This window comes from Triticum aestivum, chromosome 7A (assembly GCF_018294505.1).
Source record: "Triticum aestivum cultivar Chinese Spring chromosome 7A, IWGSC CS RefSeq v2.1, whole genome shotgun sequence".
NCBI lineage: Eukaryota > Viridiplantae > Streptophyta > Magnoliopsida > Poales > Poaceae > Triticum > Triticum aestivum.
Genome location: NC_057812.1, coordinates 581,981,662 through 582,000,178, shown reverse-complemented (window position 1 = coordinate 582,000,178; position 18,517 = coordinate 581,981,662).

Here is an 18,517-nt window from a genome sequence, read left to right as displayed (position 1 = left end):
AACAATCCGGCTAGGAAAAAATATATTGAGGAAAGTACATAGTCACTTGGACTCAAAAACTTCATCCTCTATGCCGTGCAACAGGCTGTCTAGCTTACAATCCTGTTGGGAATACTTGGCAGCTACTTCTACTTGGTCATATACCAAATTAACGGGAATTTCTTTCCCATCTGACCCTAGCGGTCCGACCCGGGCCATATGATTCAGATCAAGCTTGGTATACCGTGTTTTTACCATGGCCCAGACCTCTCGCGCACTGTCACATCCTAGCTAGTTCATGCATTAGAGTGTTGCATCATCTTTACTTTTCCAAAAACTTGAAATAGGGATGACAGAACCCCCAGCACCCCCTGAAAACAACTAGGGTTTACTAAAATCATTTTCAATGAACCTGAAATGCCCTCCTAAAAAGTCCACCCTTTTTGTCTTGGGTTAGAACCTCTGACAAAATGGGTTCACAATTTTCTAGGTCATCACAGGATCATTGAATTAAATCATATGTAACTTGCATTTGGGCATTTAAATGCTAGTAAATATTTTAAATGTCCAAATAATCCCAAACTAAAATGTTCCATGTTTGATATGTTCCATACAGTGAGCATGTGCAGTTTGGTGAATTTTGGAAATGCCTAGTTATTTTTAGAAATGCCACAAACTTGCAGAAATAACAGAAAACAGAAAATAAAGGAAAAACCACTTACCTGGCCGCAACCCACCGCCCAGCCCACCTGGTGGCCCAGCACTGTTCTGGCCCGTGCCAGCTAGCTGCTTCTTCCCCGCCAGGTAGGCAGGGAGGTGACGCCGGCGTGCGGGAGCTCACCACGGTGCCACCTGCTTGTCGCTTCGCCTCTGGACGCGCTGGACGATCTCCACGTCGCCTCCCCGAACCCCTGGACACATCCACACGCCCCCAGCCTCTCTCCCTCGCCCTCTCCCGCCATGGCCGACGGACCTGCCGCTGCACTGACGACGTAGCCACACTCTCCGTCATCCCCGTGCCGCGCCACCGTGTCTAGAAGCTCCGCCGCCCTCCTCTCCTTCGAGCAGGCCGAGCCCCGAGCGCTCGCTTTCCCTGATGCCGCTGCAACGACCTCGCCCGACTCCGCCACCGCCGGAGATCCCTTCCGTCGTCCCCGCCGCACCAGCTCGTCCCCGACCTCGCCGTCTGCTCCGGCGTGATCGCCGTGAGCTCAGCCACCTCTCCATCCTTCCCGTTCTCTCTCTAGAGCACCATAGCGACCACACGAAGCTTCACCGCAACGCACCATCGCCGAGCTTGTCGCCGATGATGCTCCGGCCACCCAACGGCCACACCACCTTCTCCACTACACTCACCGCATCGCCAGGAACCCGTAGCACCACCGCACGCCCCTTGTTGTGCCCCCTAGCGACGAGCCCAAGCTCACCCGAGCTCCGGCCACCACCACGCTTGTCGTCGGCGTCGTTTCTGACGACCCGGAGCCCAACCACCACCACCACCACCACTCGACGTGGCTCACTCCCCGCGTCACGTAGATGTGCTTTGCCGTTGTTTTGGTCGCTAGAGCACGAAACCCGCATCGCCCCGCCGGGTCTGGCCTCGCCGGCGGCTAAACGCCTGCGAGTTTGACCCTGTTGACCCAGTTTGACCTTGGGTGGGTCCAGTTTGACCCCCTGGGTCTATGGCAAGCGGGGCTCGCCCTGCTAATTAACCCAGGTTTAGCGCTAACTAAATTCAGTTAGTTTATCTAACTACTGACAGATAGGACCCACTGGTCAGTTTGACCTAGACCGGCTCCATTGACTGCTGACGTCACCATGACACACTGCTGACACAATAAGTATTTTCTGGATTTACTTTTATATAGGAAATTCCAGAAAATACTACAAACTTCAGAAATTCATAGAAATTAATCTGTAACTCCAAATGCAAAGATTTATATATGAAAAATGATCAGAAAAATCTAATCTTTCCATCTGTAATGGTTTCATGCATGTCAGAACAATTTAACCTTGATGTTTAAGTGAAACAAGCTAATGCATTTATATGACTTAATATCATGAGTTTTCATTTGAATCTTTGAATCAAATGGACTCAAACCAACCTGTTTACAATGCATTAGCCAAGACACACCATATTGCGATGTCATAGCATGCATCATATTGTTGCATATTGCCATGTGATGATTGTGTTATGTGGTGTCTTTCGTGGTAGGTTCTGCCTCCGAGGATACCTTCGAATATCCGGCTTAAGGGCAGTACCCTACTACTACTCCATCAGGCAAGAAGCCGCATTGATCATATCGATACAAACCCATGTTCTTGATCTTGCTCTCATTTACTGCATTTAAGACAATAATGTTTCAAACTGCTGTGTGCTGCGGTAGTTGAACCCTTTTCCTCTGCATGACCTGTCATTGCCACAGTAACTAGATGAAACACACTAGCATGTGTAGGAGTTGATTGAGCCATGTCTGTGTTTCCTACCTTGCTATGCCTGCTATGCTTAGGGTTGTGTCAGGTCTGGTTCATCTGGGTGATGGGCTAGAGTGAAATGAATATGTCGGTAATCCGAGTGAGGTGTTGAACAGGATTTGGTAAAGGTATCGATGAGAGGCCATGTAGGAGTACATGGTGGGTTGTTTCATTGGAACCGTCCTTAAGCACCGAGATCTGTATGTGTGATTTAAAAACCAGCTACTACCATGCATTGGGCCCGAAACCAATGGACCCTCTCGGCTTCTTAACCACCCTAGCTCTTAGTCCAGGAGTTACAACTAGTTTCTAGTGTTTATACGATATGTGTTGGCAGCCGTGCGTAGCGCTGACCCTAGGGGTGGGCTATGATGCGGTAGATACACCGTGGCCGGGTATGCCGGGCGCCCGTTTGGCATCTCGGGACCCTGTACACATCGTTCGGGGCCGTATGTGGAAACCTCGGCCGGACTCCCTGCGGATGGAACCTGGATAGGCAATAGACCTGGACCAGAGACTTGAGTGTTTAGGTAGGCCGTGGCCGACACCCTCGTTGGGCTTCCGCTTGAAGGTTGCCGAGTACATGTCATGTAAACGATGATACGTGGTGAGAGCGTGTATGAAGAAGTATACCCTTGCAGGGTTAACATCATCTATTCGAATAGCCGCGTCCACGGTAAAGGACAACTTGGTTGCCTATATAGTTCATAGACAAGTTAATGGTTACTACTAAAAGACTCAAGATAAGTGTGAGTACCGTGGATGGCCCTCTCATAGGATGACGAGGGAGGATCCATGGTGGAGTATTGTGATGGTGATTAGTGGACTCATGTGCGAAAACTATTTTACAAGTGGTGTCTCGTAGGATAGCTTAGCCAAGAGTCAAAGCTGGCTTGCTGCTATTACTCCACTACCTTCTTGAGAATGAGCATGCATAGTAGGATCTGTTGTAAGACTTGCTGAGTACCTTTGTACTCATGTTGCTTTAATTACTATTTCAGACGACAACACTGCCCCCTCCGACGGGTTTTACATAGATCTCGACGTCGATGAGTGACTTGCCACTCAGGTGGTGATTCTGAGCCATGGAGGGCCCTATGTAGATAGACAAGCTTCGTCAAGCCTTCTTTCTTTCTAGTGTCTGTACTCAGACTAGTTTGCTTCTGCATGTTCTTGTATGTTTGTATGACTCGGGTCATGTGACCCCTACCTGTATGAACATGTTATGTATGGCTCTCCGGAGCCTTTAAATAAAGTACTTTGAGTTGTTGAGTTTTGTTGTGATGCCATGTTGTATTTACACATATCGAGCATATTATGTGTATGATTGAAATGCTTGGTATGTGTGGGATCCGACAATCTAGTTGTTTATCCTTGGCAACCTCTCTTATGGGGAAATGTAGTGTAGTGCTTCCATGAGCCATAGTAGTCCGCTACAGCCCGGTTCACCAGAGTCCTGCTAGCCCAGCACTACCGCTCCGGAACACTTGACTGGCCGGCATGTGTTTCACTTTGTTCCTGTGTCTGTCGCTTCGGGGAAATCTCACGCGGTGACATCCGGAGTCCTGCCTAGCCTGCTACAGCCCGGGTTCCCGGAGTCCTATTAGCCCATTGCTACAGCCCGGATTCACACGCTGCTGACCGACATGCTTGATGTTGATTCATGTATGCGTGTCCCCGTAAGTTTGTTCCACTTTGGGTTCACGACTAGCCATGTCGGCCCGGGTTCTCTGTCATATGGATGCTAGCGGCACTATCATATATGTGAGCCAGAAGGCGCAAACGGTCCTGGGCCATGGTAAGGTGACACCCGTGGGAGTACCGTATGTGAGGCCGCAAAGGGATATGAGGTGTTACAGGCTAGGTCGGTGTGACTTAGAATCAGGGTCCTGACATCATTTGTATCAGAGCCGGACTGCCTGTCGGTTTGTTAAGTCAAACTGGTCGACGTCGAGTCTAGAAATGCTTTAGTTATATGTAGGGGAATTGATTGTGGGAGGGACGTAAGGCTCTTTTACTCCTTTACCTTATGCCCTCTGATTTGAGTCATTCTCTTCTCATTCTAAGTGGGTTAAGGACTAGGCTCTCCTCTCTCTATCAGGTTCACGTGTTACTAATCCGTAGTAACTTATAGGATTGTTGGTTACAAACCCAGTTCAGGTTCTACTACTTTTAGTATGTTGTCAGTTGAACCAGAACCTTGATATGATGTTGTTGAGTAGTTTTGCAAACTATTGTGAATGTCTCAAATCTTTTTCTGAGCATTTACAGCCGTTATGCTGTCTGATTTCTCCTAGAAAATTCTAATGCCTTGCATTATTCCGTGCTTTCAAATGGCCAACCGCTCCCAGAATCAAGTGGTTTGTCTGACTCGGTTCCCCAATGTACCTGGTCACATGGCCATGCTGGGCTGAGTGATGATTGAGACAGGCTATCGATGGTATCCTGAGTATACCGTCGAGGAGCAGTTTCGAGACTTCAATCAGAGCCAATACCTTTGTACAGTCAGGATATACCCTTCTTATCCTGGATCTACTGAGCCCCTCCATTGCTCTTATGGACTTGGGGTTACCATCGAGATGTCCCTGCAGGACGCAGCTTACTCGATGTTGACTATCATATGAGCCAGAACTGCCTTGCTTTGGAACACTGATTTCCGCTACATGCCAGCATCACTCCCTGGGGCACAAGGGTACTATCAGGCTATGTACTGTGACTCTACACATGAGGATTCACTACTCCGCACCATCGCAGAGATGCTTGAGGACAAGGACCGTGAGAATCGTGCCTTGCGAATGGAGCTCTTCAACCCTCGTTCTGATCACTGGGCCACTCTGACACGGTTTGCACCTGCTGTGCAGGCTGGGTATATGGACATCAGGGACTTGTACCCCGTGCGGTCTGGTCTGCCAGATTGTATGGACTGGCGTGATGTAGGAGGCATCACCTCTCCCCATGGACCTCGTCTGCCACTATTTGTTGGACCAAGGCCACATCCGAGTCCCTATGGACCGCAAGCTCCACAGGACCGACTGTTTCCATATGATCATGTTCAGCTCCCCGGACATGGTGGTGATCCCTATGAAGATTACTACGGAGACATCTGAGTTGGTAGTAGCTTCACTAGTATTGTAATAGTTGTATTCTCCACAGTCCTGCGTGACTCATGGGATACGACTTGGTGTGTATCACATTCCAGAGGTGTAGAAAAACAATGTATAGGAGCTAGGAATGCCTCCAATGAGATGTAACGTCTTTCACCGTAGTTGTACTCTAGCCTGGGCTTGTACTAAACTATGTATGGTGTGTATGACCGATGGTATATATATGGCAGTTTCTATATTACCATGTCGTGCAAATGAACATCTCAGCATTCCGTGTTATCCATTACATTCTGCACTTCCTTGCCAAGATTGTGCCATCCTTGTCTAAACCGTTGTCTTGTTTTTCCTAGGATGGTCAACACCCGCAACAACCCTGCTGCCCCGGAGCAGGGTGAAGCCAATGTAGCTAGGGATGAGAATATGCCTCAACCGCCTTCTCTGGCCGAAGTTATGCTGGAGGCGGAAAGAAACAAGTGTGAGACTAACCGCTTGCTGGAGCGGATTGAGCGGAATACTGTACGCCATCAGAGGAACGACTTGGTGTCAATCAATGACTTTGTCAAGTTGTACCCACCGAAGTTTAATCATTCTGTCAAGCCCCTCGATGCGGATGATTGGTTTTGCAGCATCACCCATAAGCTATGTTCTGCCAACGTAGCCGAAGCTAATAAGGTTACCTACGCTGCCTATCACCTCGAAGGCCCTGCTAGCCTTTGGTGGGAAAACTTAAAGGCTATGCGCCCGGCTGGCCAAATCACTACTTGGGCTGAATTCAGTGAGGCTTTCCGTGAGCATCACATTCCGGAGGGTCTCATGGATTGTAAGCGGGAAGAATTCTACAATTTCACCCAAGGCAGACTGACCGCGGATGCATACAGCCGTGAGTTTGGAAATCTGGCACGTTATGCCCCTGAAGAGGTATCCACCGACGCCAAGAAGCAGGCAAGGTTCTGCAAGGGACTTAGCCCCGAGCTTTGCCGTGATCTCCGTCTGCACGAGTGCACCTCCTTTCAGAAGCTGGTGAATAAGGCCATCAGTGCTGAGACAGGTCAGACTGACTATGACGCTTCAGGTAAGCAATCTCGTGACTTTGGTTCTTCATCTGGCTCTGGATCTCAGAAGCGCCGGGTGTGGATTCCAAACATAGCTCTGCCACCCAGGTTCACTCCGAGGCCATCCTTTGAGGCGCCTCGACCCAACCAGCAGTTCACACCACCTAAGACCTATGGTGGCCCCGCTGCTAATCCTGCTCCACGCCCCAATGTTGTGACATGCTTCAAGTGCGGAGAGCAGGGTCACTACAGTTGAGAGTGTCCCCAGAACAACAACCCCAACCAGTCTGGAAAGTCCGTTGGCCGTGGTAAGCCAGTGGGAAAGGTACTTTATGCCAAGCCAGCCACCACTTCACGTGGCCATGTCAACTATGTCTCAGCTGAGGAGACTGATGATGATCCCAACGTCGTCCTTGGTACGCTCCTTGTTAATTGCCATCCGGCATCTGTTCTTTTTGATACTGGAGCATCTCATTCATTTATTTCTGAGAGCTATGCTCGATTGCATAACACGACATTCTGTGACATGCCCACCACCATGGAAATTCAAACCCCTGGCTCTAGATGGCAAACTTCTAGAGTAAGCCATGGGAATGAAATTCTTGTCAATATACTTGTCTTCCTTGCATCACTAATAGCTCTCAAGTCCTCGGATGTCAGCCCATTATGCTAAGATTGATTGCTCTACTAGAACTGTTCAACTTACTCATCCATCGAGCATGACAGTCAATGTTTCGACCCGAGTGTTTGAGCGTCAGCTCTACTCCCTAAATACCACCGTCTTCCAGAACTTGAAGATATTCCGGTAGTCCGTGACTTTCCGGATATCTTTCCAGAAGAACTGCCAGGTGTTCCACCTGACAGGGATGTCGAGTTCATGATAGACCTTGTTCCAGGAACCATCCTGATGACTAGAAGACCCTATAAGATGGCACCCCTAGAACTAGCCGAGCTTAAGAAACAACTCTATGAGTCCTTCAAAAAGGGTTTCATCCGTCCTAGTTCTTCTCCATGGACTTGACCCGTCCTTTTCGTCAAGAAGAAGGATGGAAAGGATCGGATGGTTGTAGATTACCGACCTGTTAACTTGGTCACTATCAAGAACAAGTATCCGCTCCCCAGGATCAACGATCTGTATGATCAGATCGCTGGATCCTCAGTCTTATCCAAAATGGATTTGAGGTTGGGATACCATCAAATCAAAATAAAAAACGGGGACATTCCCAAAACGGCCTTTGTTACTCGTTATGGCCAATACGACTACACCGTCATGTCCTTCGGTTTAACCAATGCCCTAGCCACCTTCTCTCGGTTAATGAACTCGATCTTCATGGAGTATTTGGATAAATTTGTTGTGGTATACCTTGATGATATACTCATCTACTCCAAGAATGAGGAAGAACATGCCGAACATCTAAGGCTAGTATTGACGAAACTTCGAGAGCATCGCCTTTATGCAAAATTCTCCAAATGTGAATTTTGGTTGCCAGAAGTTACCTACCTAGGCCATGTAATCTCTGGTAAGGGTATTGCTGTCAATCCCGAGCGAGTTCAAGTTGTCCTTGATTGGACTCCACCTAAGAAAGTCAAGCAAGTTCAGAGTTTCCTTGGCTTAGCGAGCAATTTTCGCCGCTTCGTCGAGAACTTCTCCAAGGTTGCTAAACCTCTAACTGAACTCCTCAAGGAAGATAAAAAGTTCGAGTGGACCCCACAGTGTGAGTTCAGCTTCCAGGAACTGAAAAGACGCCTGACATATGCTCCCGTACTGGTACCACCAAATTTCTCTAAGGACTTTATTATCTATTGCGACGCCTCGCGACAAGGACTAGGTTGCATACTCATGCAAGATCGTTAGGTAATTTCCTATGCTTCATGGCAATTACACCCACACGAGGAAACTATCCCACACATGATCTAGAGCTTGCAGTTGTAGTCCATGCACTCAAAACATGGCGACATTACCTTCTCGGTAATCGTTGCGAGATTTACACCGATCACCAAAGCCTGAAATACATCTTCACCCAACCGGATTTGAATCTCAGGCAAAGACGTTGGGTCGAGTCGATCTCAGGTTACGACTTAGGGATAACTTACACCCCGGGAAAAGCCAATGTTATGGCTGATGCACTAAGTCATAAATCCTATTGTAACAATCTGATGTTACAACAAGGTCAACCACTTCTCCATGAGGAATTTCGGAAGCTTAATCTTCACATTGTTCCTCGAGGATTCCTATCCACCCTGGTGGCGAAACCTACCCTTACAGATCAGATCATCAAAGCACAGAAGGTAGATCCGGGAATCTCCCGTATTAAGAGAAACATTAAGAAAGGAGTCGCGAATTGTTTTTCCATTGATGATCAAGGTGTCGTATTCTTTGGAAACCGCTTAGTGGTTCCCAAGGCACGAAACCTGAGGCGGCTGATCCTTAAGGAAGCTCATGAATTCCCTCTCACCATTCATCCCGGTAGTACTAAAATGTATCAAGACCTACGCCAGAGGTTTTGGTGGACTAGGATGAAGAGAGAAATTGCTCAATACATTGCTAGTTGCAACGTCTGTCGTCGTGTTAAAGCAGAGCATCAATGGCCTGCTGGCACCATTCAACCGTTGGCTATTCCTGAATGGAAATGGGATAAAATCGGTATGGATTTCATTACCGGTTTTCCCAGGACCAAGAAATGGAATAATGCTATCTTCATTGTTGTCGATCGCCTTTCCAAAGTAGCCCACTTCCTACCTGTTCGTGAGAGTATAACCGCTAGCCAGCTAGCTGACTTGTACATCTCCCGAATAGTGTCTCTTCATGGTGTTCCATTGGAGATTAACTCAGACCATGGAAGTCTCTTCACCTCTCGATTTTGGGAAATTTTCCAAAATGCTATGGGAACTCGTCTCTCCTTTAGCACCGCCTTCCACCCCCAATCAAGTGGTCAAGTAGAATGAGTCAATCAAATTCTGGGAGATATGCTCTGAGCTTCTGTCATCTCTTTCGGTTTGGATTGGGAGAAATGCCTTCCATTCGCCGAGTTCGCTTATAACAATAGTTATCAAGCTAGCTTGGGCAAAGCTCCTTTCGAAGTTCTGTATGGACGAAAATGTCGAACGCCTCTTAACTGGTCAGAAACCGGGGAAAGACAACTCTTTGGCCCGGATATGATTCAGGAAGAAGAAGAGCAGGTTCGCACTATTCGTGAGAAATTGAAAATAGCCCAATCTCGTCAAAAGAGCCAATATGACCGCAAACATAAGCTTGTGACTTATGTAGTCGGCGAGAAGGCTTACCTTCGGGTTACTCCTTTGAAGGGAACCCATCGTTTCGGTATCAAAGGCAAATTGGCTCCTCATTACATTGGACCCTTTCGCATTCTTGCCAAACAAGGAGAAGTTGCCTACCAATTGGAACTACCTCCGCATCTTTCCAGAGTTCATGATGTCTTCCACGTTTCTCAACTCATGCGTTGCTTCGCGAATCCTATCCATGGAGTGGACCACGAAACGCTTGATCTCCAAGATAATCTCACATATCGGGAATATCCCGTTTGCATCCTTGATCAAGCCGAGCGTACCACTCGACCAGGGCCGGCTCTATGTTTTTCGGGGCCCTTGGCCAAGTTGAAAAAAGAGCCCTTATAGGTAATATATATGTACGCATATCCGATCATATTTTGTTCTTCTGAGAGGTATAACATATAAAAAATTGATAATCACGCAGACTATGTCATATCATGAAAGGAAGACTAATAAAGTAGCAAAATATTAAATATGAGAAACAATATTCCTTGCTAGTTTGATTACCTTAAATAGATCCAAATTCTAATTCATAGAAAATAATACTTCAATTCTTCATGAAAAAACTTCTTCGGGCATTTCTAGAAGCAAAATCATTGATGACAATATCAAGATCAATGTTGTCCAAGATATCCTTCTCAATACAGTACACGGCCAATCCATTCAATCTGTCTTGTAACCGTACCAAGAAAATACGTTTACGCCAAGAAAGCAAGAAAATCAACCGTACCAAGAAAATCAAGACGGGAATCACGGAATCAAGGATTAAAGGGCCACCTGATTGCAGCAGCCGGCGGCCGGCCGGTTGGGCGTCCGTGCGAGTCTTCGAGAGACAGAGAGAGCAGCAGGCGGAGGCGGACGAGCCCCCGAGGCGACCAGGACCAGACGCAGATGCTGAGATGCAATTCAATAGATCGAATCGATTGATGTAGTATGCCAGGCGTCGTGCCTTTTCCTCTCCCGTAGTTGGGCTGGGCCTGTACTGATTCATTTTTTTCCAGCCAAATAGATGTATAGGCTTATATGCATCTGATGATGGGCCCCCCCCAGACCGGGGCCCTTGGCCCAGGCCAAGGTGGCCTACCCCCAGAGCCGGCCCTGCACTCGACACCATAACATCAAGTTTATCAAGGTTCAATGGTCACACCATTCCGAGAAAGAAGCCACTTGGGAAAGGGAGGATCGTCTTCGACTTGAGTACCCCACCTTCTTCCCACCGGACCCTAAATCTCGGGACGAGATTCTTTTGAGTGGGGGTGAGTTGTCACATCCTAGCTAGTTCATGCATTAGAGTGTTTCATCATGTGTACTTTTTCAGAAACTTGAAATGGGGATGACAGAACCCCCAGCCCCCCTGAAGACAACTAGGGTTTACTAAAATCATTTTCAATGAACCTAAAATGCCCTTCTAAAAAGTCCACCCTTTTTGTCTTGGGTTAGAACCTCGGACAAAATGGGTTCACAATTTTCTAGGTCATTACAAGATCATTGAATTAAATCATATGTAACTTGCATTCAGGCATTTAAATGCTAGTAAATATTTTAAATGTCCAAATAATCCCAAACTAAAATGTTCCATGTTGGATATGTTCCATACAGTGAGCATGTGCAGTTTGGTGAATTTTGGAAATGCCTAGTTATTTTTAGAAATGCCACAAACTTGCAAAAATAACAGAAAACAGAAAATAAAGGAAAAACCACTTACCTGGCCGCAACCCACCGCCCAGCCCACCTGGCGGCCCAGCACTGTGCTGGCACGTGCCAGCCAGCTGCTTCTTCCCCGCCAGGCAGGCAGGGAGGTGACGCCGGCGTGCGCGAGCTTGCCATGGCGCCACCTGCTTGTCGCTTCTCCTCTAGACGCACTGGATGATCTCCACGTCGCCTTCCTGAACCCCTGGACACATCCACACGCCCCCTGCCTCTCTCCCTCACCCTCTCCCGCCATGGCTGACGCACCTGCCGCGGCACCGCCGACGTAGCCACGCTCTCCATCGTCCCCGCGCCGCGTCACCGTGTCCATTAGCTCCGCCGCCCTCCTCTCCTTCGAGCAGGCCGAGCCCTGAGCGCTTGCTTGCCCCGAAGCCGCTGCAACGACCTCGCCCGACTCCGCCACCGCCGGAGATCCCTTCCGCTGTCCCCGCCGCACCAGCTCGTCCCCGACCTCGTCGTCTGCTCCGACGTGATCGCCATGAGCTCAGCCACCTCTCCATCCTTCCCGTTCTCTCTCTCGAGCACCATAGTGAAAGCACAAAGCTTCACTGCAACACGCCACCACTGAGCTCATCGCCGACGACGCTCCGGCCACCCAACGGCCACACCACCTTGTCCACTACACTCACCGCATCGCGAGGAACCCGTAGCACCACCGCACGCCCCTTGTCGTGCCCCTAGCAATGAGCCCGAGCTCCCGAGCTCCAGCCAATGCCACGGTCATCGTCGGTGTCGTTTCCAGCGACCCTGAGCCCTACCACGACCACCACTCGACGTGGCTCACTCCCCGCATCACGTAGATGTGCTCCGCCGTTGTTTTGGTCGCCGAAGCATGAAACCCACATCGCCCCGCCGCGTCTGGCCTCGCTGGCGGCTAAACACCGGTGAGTTTGACCCCGCTGACCTAGTTTGACCTCGGGTGGGTCCAGTTTGACCCCCCTGGGTCTATGACAAGTGGGGCCTGCCCTGTTAATTAACCCAGGTTTAGCGTTAACTAAATTTAGTTAGTTTAACTAACTACTGACAGACGGGACCCACTGGTCAGTTTGACCTGGACCGGCTCTGTTGGCCGCTGATGTCACCATGACACACTACTGACGTAACAAGTATTTTCTGGATTTACTTTTATACATGAAATTCCAGAAAATACTACAAACTTAAAAAATTCATAGAAATTAATCTGTAACTCCAAATGCAAAGATTTATATATGAAAAATGATCAGAAAAATCCAATCTTTCCATATGTAATGGTTTCATGCTTGTAAGAACACTTTAACCTTGCTGTTTATGTGAAACAAGCTAAAGCACTTATATGACTTAATATCATGAGTTTTCATTTGAATCTTTGAATCAAATGGACTCAAACCAACCTGTTTACAATGCATTAGCCAAGACACGCCATATTGCCATGGCATAGCATGCATCATATTGTTGCATATTGCCATGTGATGATTGTGTTCTGTGGTGTCTTTCGTGGTAGGTTCTGCCTCCGAGGATACATTCGAATATCCGGCTGAAGGGCAGTACCCTACTACTACCCCATCAGGCAAGCAACCCCATTGATCATATCGATACAATTCCATGTTCTCGCTCCTGCTCTCATTTACTGCATTTAAGACAATAACGTTTCAAACTGCTGTGTGCTGCGGTAGTTGAACCCTTTTCCTCTGCATGACCTATCATTACCATAGTAACTAGATGAAATGCACTAGCATGTGTAGGAGTTGATTGAGCCATGTCTGTGTTTCCTACCTTGCTATGCCTGCTATGCTTAGAGTTGTGTCAGGTCTGGTTCATCTAGATGATGGGCTAGAGTGAAATGAATATGTCGGTAATGCGAATGAGGTGTTGAACATGATTTGGTAAAGGTATCAATGAGAGGCCATGTAGGAGTACATGGTGGGTTGTTTCATTGGAACCGTCCTTAAGCACCGAGATCTGTATGTGTAATTTAAGAACCAGCTACTACCATGCATTGGGCCCGAAACCAATGGACCCTCTCAGCTTCTTAACCACCCTAGCTCTTAGTCCAGAAGTTGCAACTAGTTTCTAGTGTTTATAGGATATGTGTTGGCGGCCGTGCATAGCGCTGACCCTAGGGGTGGGCTATGATGCGGTAGATACACTATGGCCGGGTATGCGGTAGATACCCGTGGGAGTACTGTGCGTGAGGCCGCAACGGGATATGAGGTGTTACAGGCTAGGTCGGTGTGACTTAGAATCGGGGTCCTGACACGCACCTTCCCGATAGGCTGATATCTTCCATAACCGAATACGCCGCCGTGCCCCATTGAGCAGCTCCACGAGCTCCGCCATACCTCTTGGAGGAGAGGCGGGTGGCCATAAAGCCTTGGCAACACTGTGCATTGCCTACCGAACTCGCTCATGCATCTGGGATAGCTCTTGTAGCAGGTCGCCTGAAGATCCGGACATTTCTTCCTCGGGACGACCAGTCAGCATACTTGCAGACATAAATCTGTCAGTTCCGGCCCTCACTGAATTATAGGGAGGCAAGTTTGAGAAGGATACTGAATATGCTGCCTTGTAGCCTCTTATTCTCCTTGACGGTGCCGGCTAGTTGGGCTCGAACATCTTTTAGTTCTTCGCCCAGTTGGGTATGACAGTCTTGCAGCTTGTTTCTCTCATCCCTAACATGCGTCAGCACATGCTCTCCTACCTCATGTTGCCTATTGGCCTCTTGTTCACCAGCCTAGGCTTCCTTCAGTTTCTCTCTCAGTTGCTCTACTAATTCTTTCAGCAGAAACAGAATAGTATTAATACAACTGGTGTATGATTATACTTTTTTCTGACGGGGAGAAGCATTACCAGGTGGTGCCTCCTTGGATTTTTCCAATTCGGCGGTAGCCGTAGTTAGCTAAGTATGACACTTTTCCAGCTCTTGAGACAGCAGGCTATTCTTCTCCATAAGTGCCTGATTATACAATGTTCCTTAAATCAGTTGTATCAACTGCTTTAAGTCTCGGGGGCTACTGGTGTATGATTATTAAATCTACACTTACCTGCATATCTTTCAGATGCTGGTTCGTGGCTCTGGCAAGCCCATCCTGAGCAGCTCGGATGTACGCATCGGCCGAACTAAAGGCATCAAATGCCTCCTTTGAAAAGTCGGGGTCACGAAGAGCAGCCCTCCGATGATGATCATTCATGGCGCTCTCCACTTCAGAGTTCGTGACGGACATATCGTTCGAATCCTCTCTGGAAGGACGGTTTGGCGCCACTCCCGTGTCAGCACCCGTCCTTGGGGAAGGGTCCGGAACCTGACTAGTGGAGGCATGCCCGGCAGGATCCCCGAACATGGTCCGACAGACACTTTTCCTGATAGAATGTGGCGAATGGCATCACGATGTGATGTGGCGATCAGAAGATGTATTCTTGAAAAGAAAGCCTTACCTCTTTGACGAGGGTTCTGCCGTGTTATCATTTGCCTTCCTCTTCGAAGATATGCTCGGCACGGGCGCCGCTCTCCTCGGAGACGCTTCTGGTGCACGTTGTGGCGTCGAGCGCCTCCCCTTTGGAACACGAAATAGTGTGGTGGGTGAGGCATAGTAAGGAAACTCTTTCAAAGAAGGTGTCTTTTAAATTACTTACATGCGAAGCAGGGAGGAGGCCGGGGTAATCGGCGAAAGATGGGTACTTTCGTACCATCGTAGCTCGTCTGATAGAATACTCCATCCTCGAGCTCCACAAATATGTCCAGATCTTCTTCGAATCCGAGGTCAAGGTCCTGGTTGTGACCCTATGGCTGGGGGCGGAGCTATGGATCCCCTCGATAGCCTTCCGCCATTCTTGTAGCGAGTGGATAGGTTACTGTCCATCGAAAATGATTCAGTGAGAGGAGTAAAATGGTGGGATTGGAGCTTACCCAGCTAGGAGGATTATACATGGAAAATCCATCTCGACATTGGAGACGAGTGAACTCCTCCTTCTCCCCTTTGTACAGTTCGGCCAATATTTTGGCCAAAGCAGCAGGGGATTTCGGACCTTTTCAACCGCAGTGTGAGACGTCATCCTCCCTATTATAGTGCCACATGGGAAGCCCCCTATATTGGAGTTGTTAGACCCCCCTCCCCCCTGCACTATGGAGATCGCCATTACCTCGATTATTGACAATTCGGACTAGGCGAGGATATTAATCTTGCCCATCAACTGACAGACTTCTGCGCTATCCTCCTCCTCGAGGCTCCGAGGACGCCACCTGTGGCATTTCTTCAATGGAGCGCTTGAAAATTCGGGGAGGCCCATTTGGACTGGGTCAGGAAGAGCGACGGCATCAATATAGAACCATTCGGAAGGCCACTCTTCGGAAGCGTTCTTCGGCGTGCCGGACAGGTATCTGGTCCTGGCGATATGCCACACTATGGCTCCTCCCACTTCGAATATTGACCCCCTTGATTATGAGGCACGAGGCAGAACAATTTTCTCCATAATTCAAAATGGGCCTCGCAGCCTAGGAATAGCTCGCATAGAGCAACATAACCCGCGATGTGTAGGATGGAGGCGGGAGTGAAACTATGCAGTTGGAGGCCATAATACTCTAGAAGTCCTCGGAGGAAGGGATGGATTGGAAATACGACACCTTTTAGCAAGAAAGGAACGAAGCATACTCGTTCCCCCTGGACGGAATGGGGAAGTTCTCCGCCTGAACCCCGCCATTGAAGGACGTCAGCACTGGTCGGACGGGGACTAGATCAGCGGGAGGAAGAAAGCCCTGTTTTTGCAGCTTCGACAGCTGACTGTGACATACGGAGCATCTCTCCCAATCGCCCTTTTCGGAGCCGTGGGGACGAGAGGAAGAGATGGGAGCGTTAGCCATGTTGGGGAGGTTCCACTCAGGAAGCTCTGAGGATTTTTTTGCGGGGTGCGGAATGATTCTGACATCTATTCTCTTTAAATAGGCACCTCTCTTGTACGGTCAGTGTGGTATGTGCAAAAATACCCCAACCTCTCATGTTCACTCGGCATGTGGAAGCTGAAGTTAGGAAGGCATGGAAGCCGAGGGGTACGACATTAAATGGAAAGCCGAATACACCACTTTGAAGTCATCAGAGAAGTAACCCGCCTTGCAATGCCGAAGAGCATCTGCACGCCGGACACCTTGTCATTAAAGTCTGGTTTGGGGGCTACTAAGGGAGCCCTGGACTAAGGGGTCCTCGGGCGTCCGACCTATTAGACATGGGCCGGACTGATGGGCTGTGAAGATACAAAGACCGAAGACTCTACCCGTGTCCCGATGGGACTCTCCTTGGCATGGAAGGCAAGCTTGGCGACCAAATATGAAGATTCCTTTCTCTGTAACCGACCTTATGTAACCCTAGATCCCTCCGGTGTCTATATAAACCGGAGGGTTAGGTCCGTAGAGAGATATCCCTAATAATCATTGTTAGACAGGCTAGACTTTAGGGTTTTAGCCATTACGATCTCGTGGTAGGTCAACTCTTGTAATACTCATATTCATCAAGATCAATCAAGCAGGAAGTAGGGTATTACCTCCATAGAGAGGGCCCAAACCTGGGTAAACATTGTGTCCCCTGTCTCCTGTTACCATTGGCCTTAGACGCACAGTTCGGTACCCCCTACCCGAGATTCGCCGGTTTTGATAGCGACAGAGTTCTCTAGACGCATTCTTGGACTTGCTGAAGAGCGCCTCTGATGCAGCGCAATTTTACCAAGCGCAAGAAGGGTAGGTGAACGGAGCCGAACTCCGATAGAGTTCTTGAGACAACCGGTCTTTGAACCACCCGTGATGAAAGATAAAAAAGTTAGAAAAGAAAAGTAGAGAAGGCTATGAGAGAGCTTGTAGGCTTGTCCGTATTGTGCCTTTGCCAATGACGAGGGTATTTTAAGTACCCAACTATGTACGCGCGGTACAAACTTCACGGGTATATGAGGCGAACGACGGAGGCCGAACTGCTAATCCAGCTCTGAGATTTATCGGTCCCAGTTAATAGAGGCCGGCGGTTTAAATGGGCGATCAGTAATGTGGCTTGATGAGTCTGCTTTGTACTTCGACTGTGGCCGCCGAACCTTCGGGATGGATATGGCGAAATTTGGGGGGAACGGCTCTATGGCGTATGCATCTCGTAGTGCATGCCTGCGTTCCCCTGCAGGGGTGTGCGTCACATATACCATGTTTACGGTTTTTACTTCGAGGGGAAATTGCTTCTGACCCTCGGTATTCGGCTGGCGAGTCTCTTCGTCATCGCTGTCGCTGGGCGGCCCCTTCCCTTTATGTTCGGAATTAAGCTTGCTAGCTTGTTTGAAGACCCAACAACTTCTGTTGGTGTGAGTAGCTAGTTTATCGCGGGTGCCATGAATCTGGCAGGGCCGATCCAATATTTTGTCTAGATTGGATGGTCCATCTCTATTTGCCTTGAATGATTTTTTCCTTGACCAGGTTTGGAGCCTCTGCATCCGGCGTTGACCGTTGTGTCTTGCACTCTTTCATTGTCAGTGCGATGTTTGTGTTTATTGCGTTGTGGCTTGTCGTTGCCGTCTCAGACTTCGGAAATGCCCGGATCGCTGGCGTTCTTGCTTCTACAGGCCAGCCAACTATCTTCTCCCACACAAAAGCGGGTCATTAGAGTGGTAAGGGCTGCCATGGATTTTGTTTTTTCTTGACCGAGGGGGCGGGCGAGCCACTCATCCTGGACACTGCGTTTAAAGGCCGCGAGGGCTTCGGCGTCCGGACACTCGACAATTTGGTTCTTTTTAATTCGGAACCTAGTCGAGAGCTTCATGGCCGACTCTCCGGGCTGTTGGATGATGTGAATTAAGTCATCAGCATCTGGTGGCCGGACATATGTACCTTGGAAGTTATCGCGAAAGGCATCTTCCAGGTCTTCCCAGCTGCCAACGGAGTTCTCTGGAAGGATGTTTAGCCAGTGA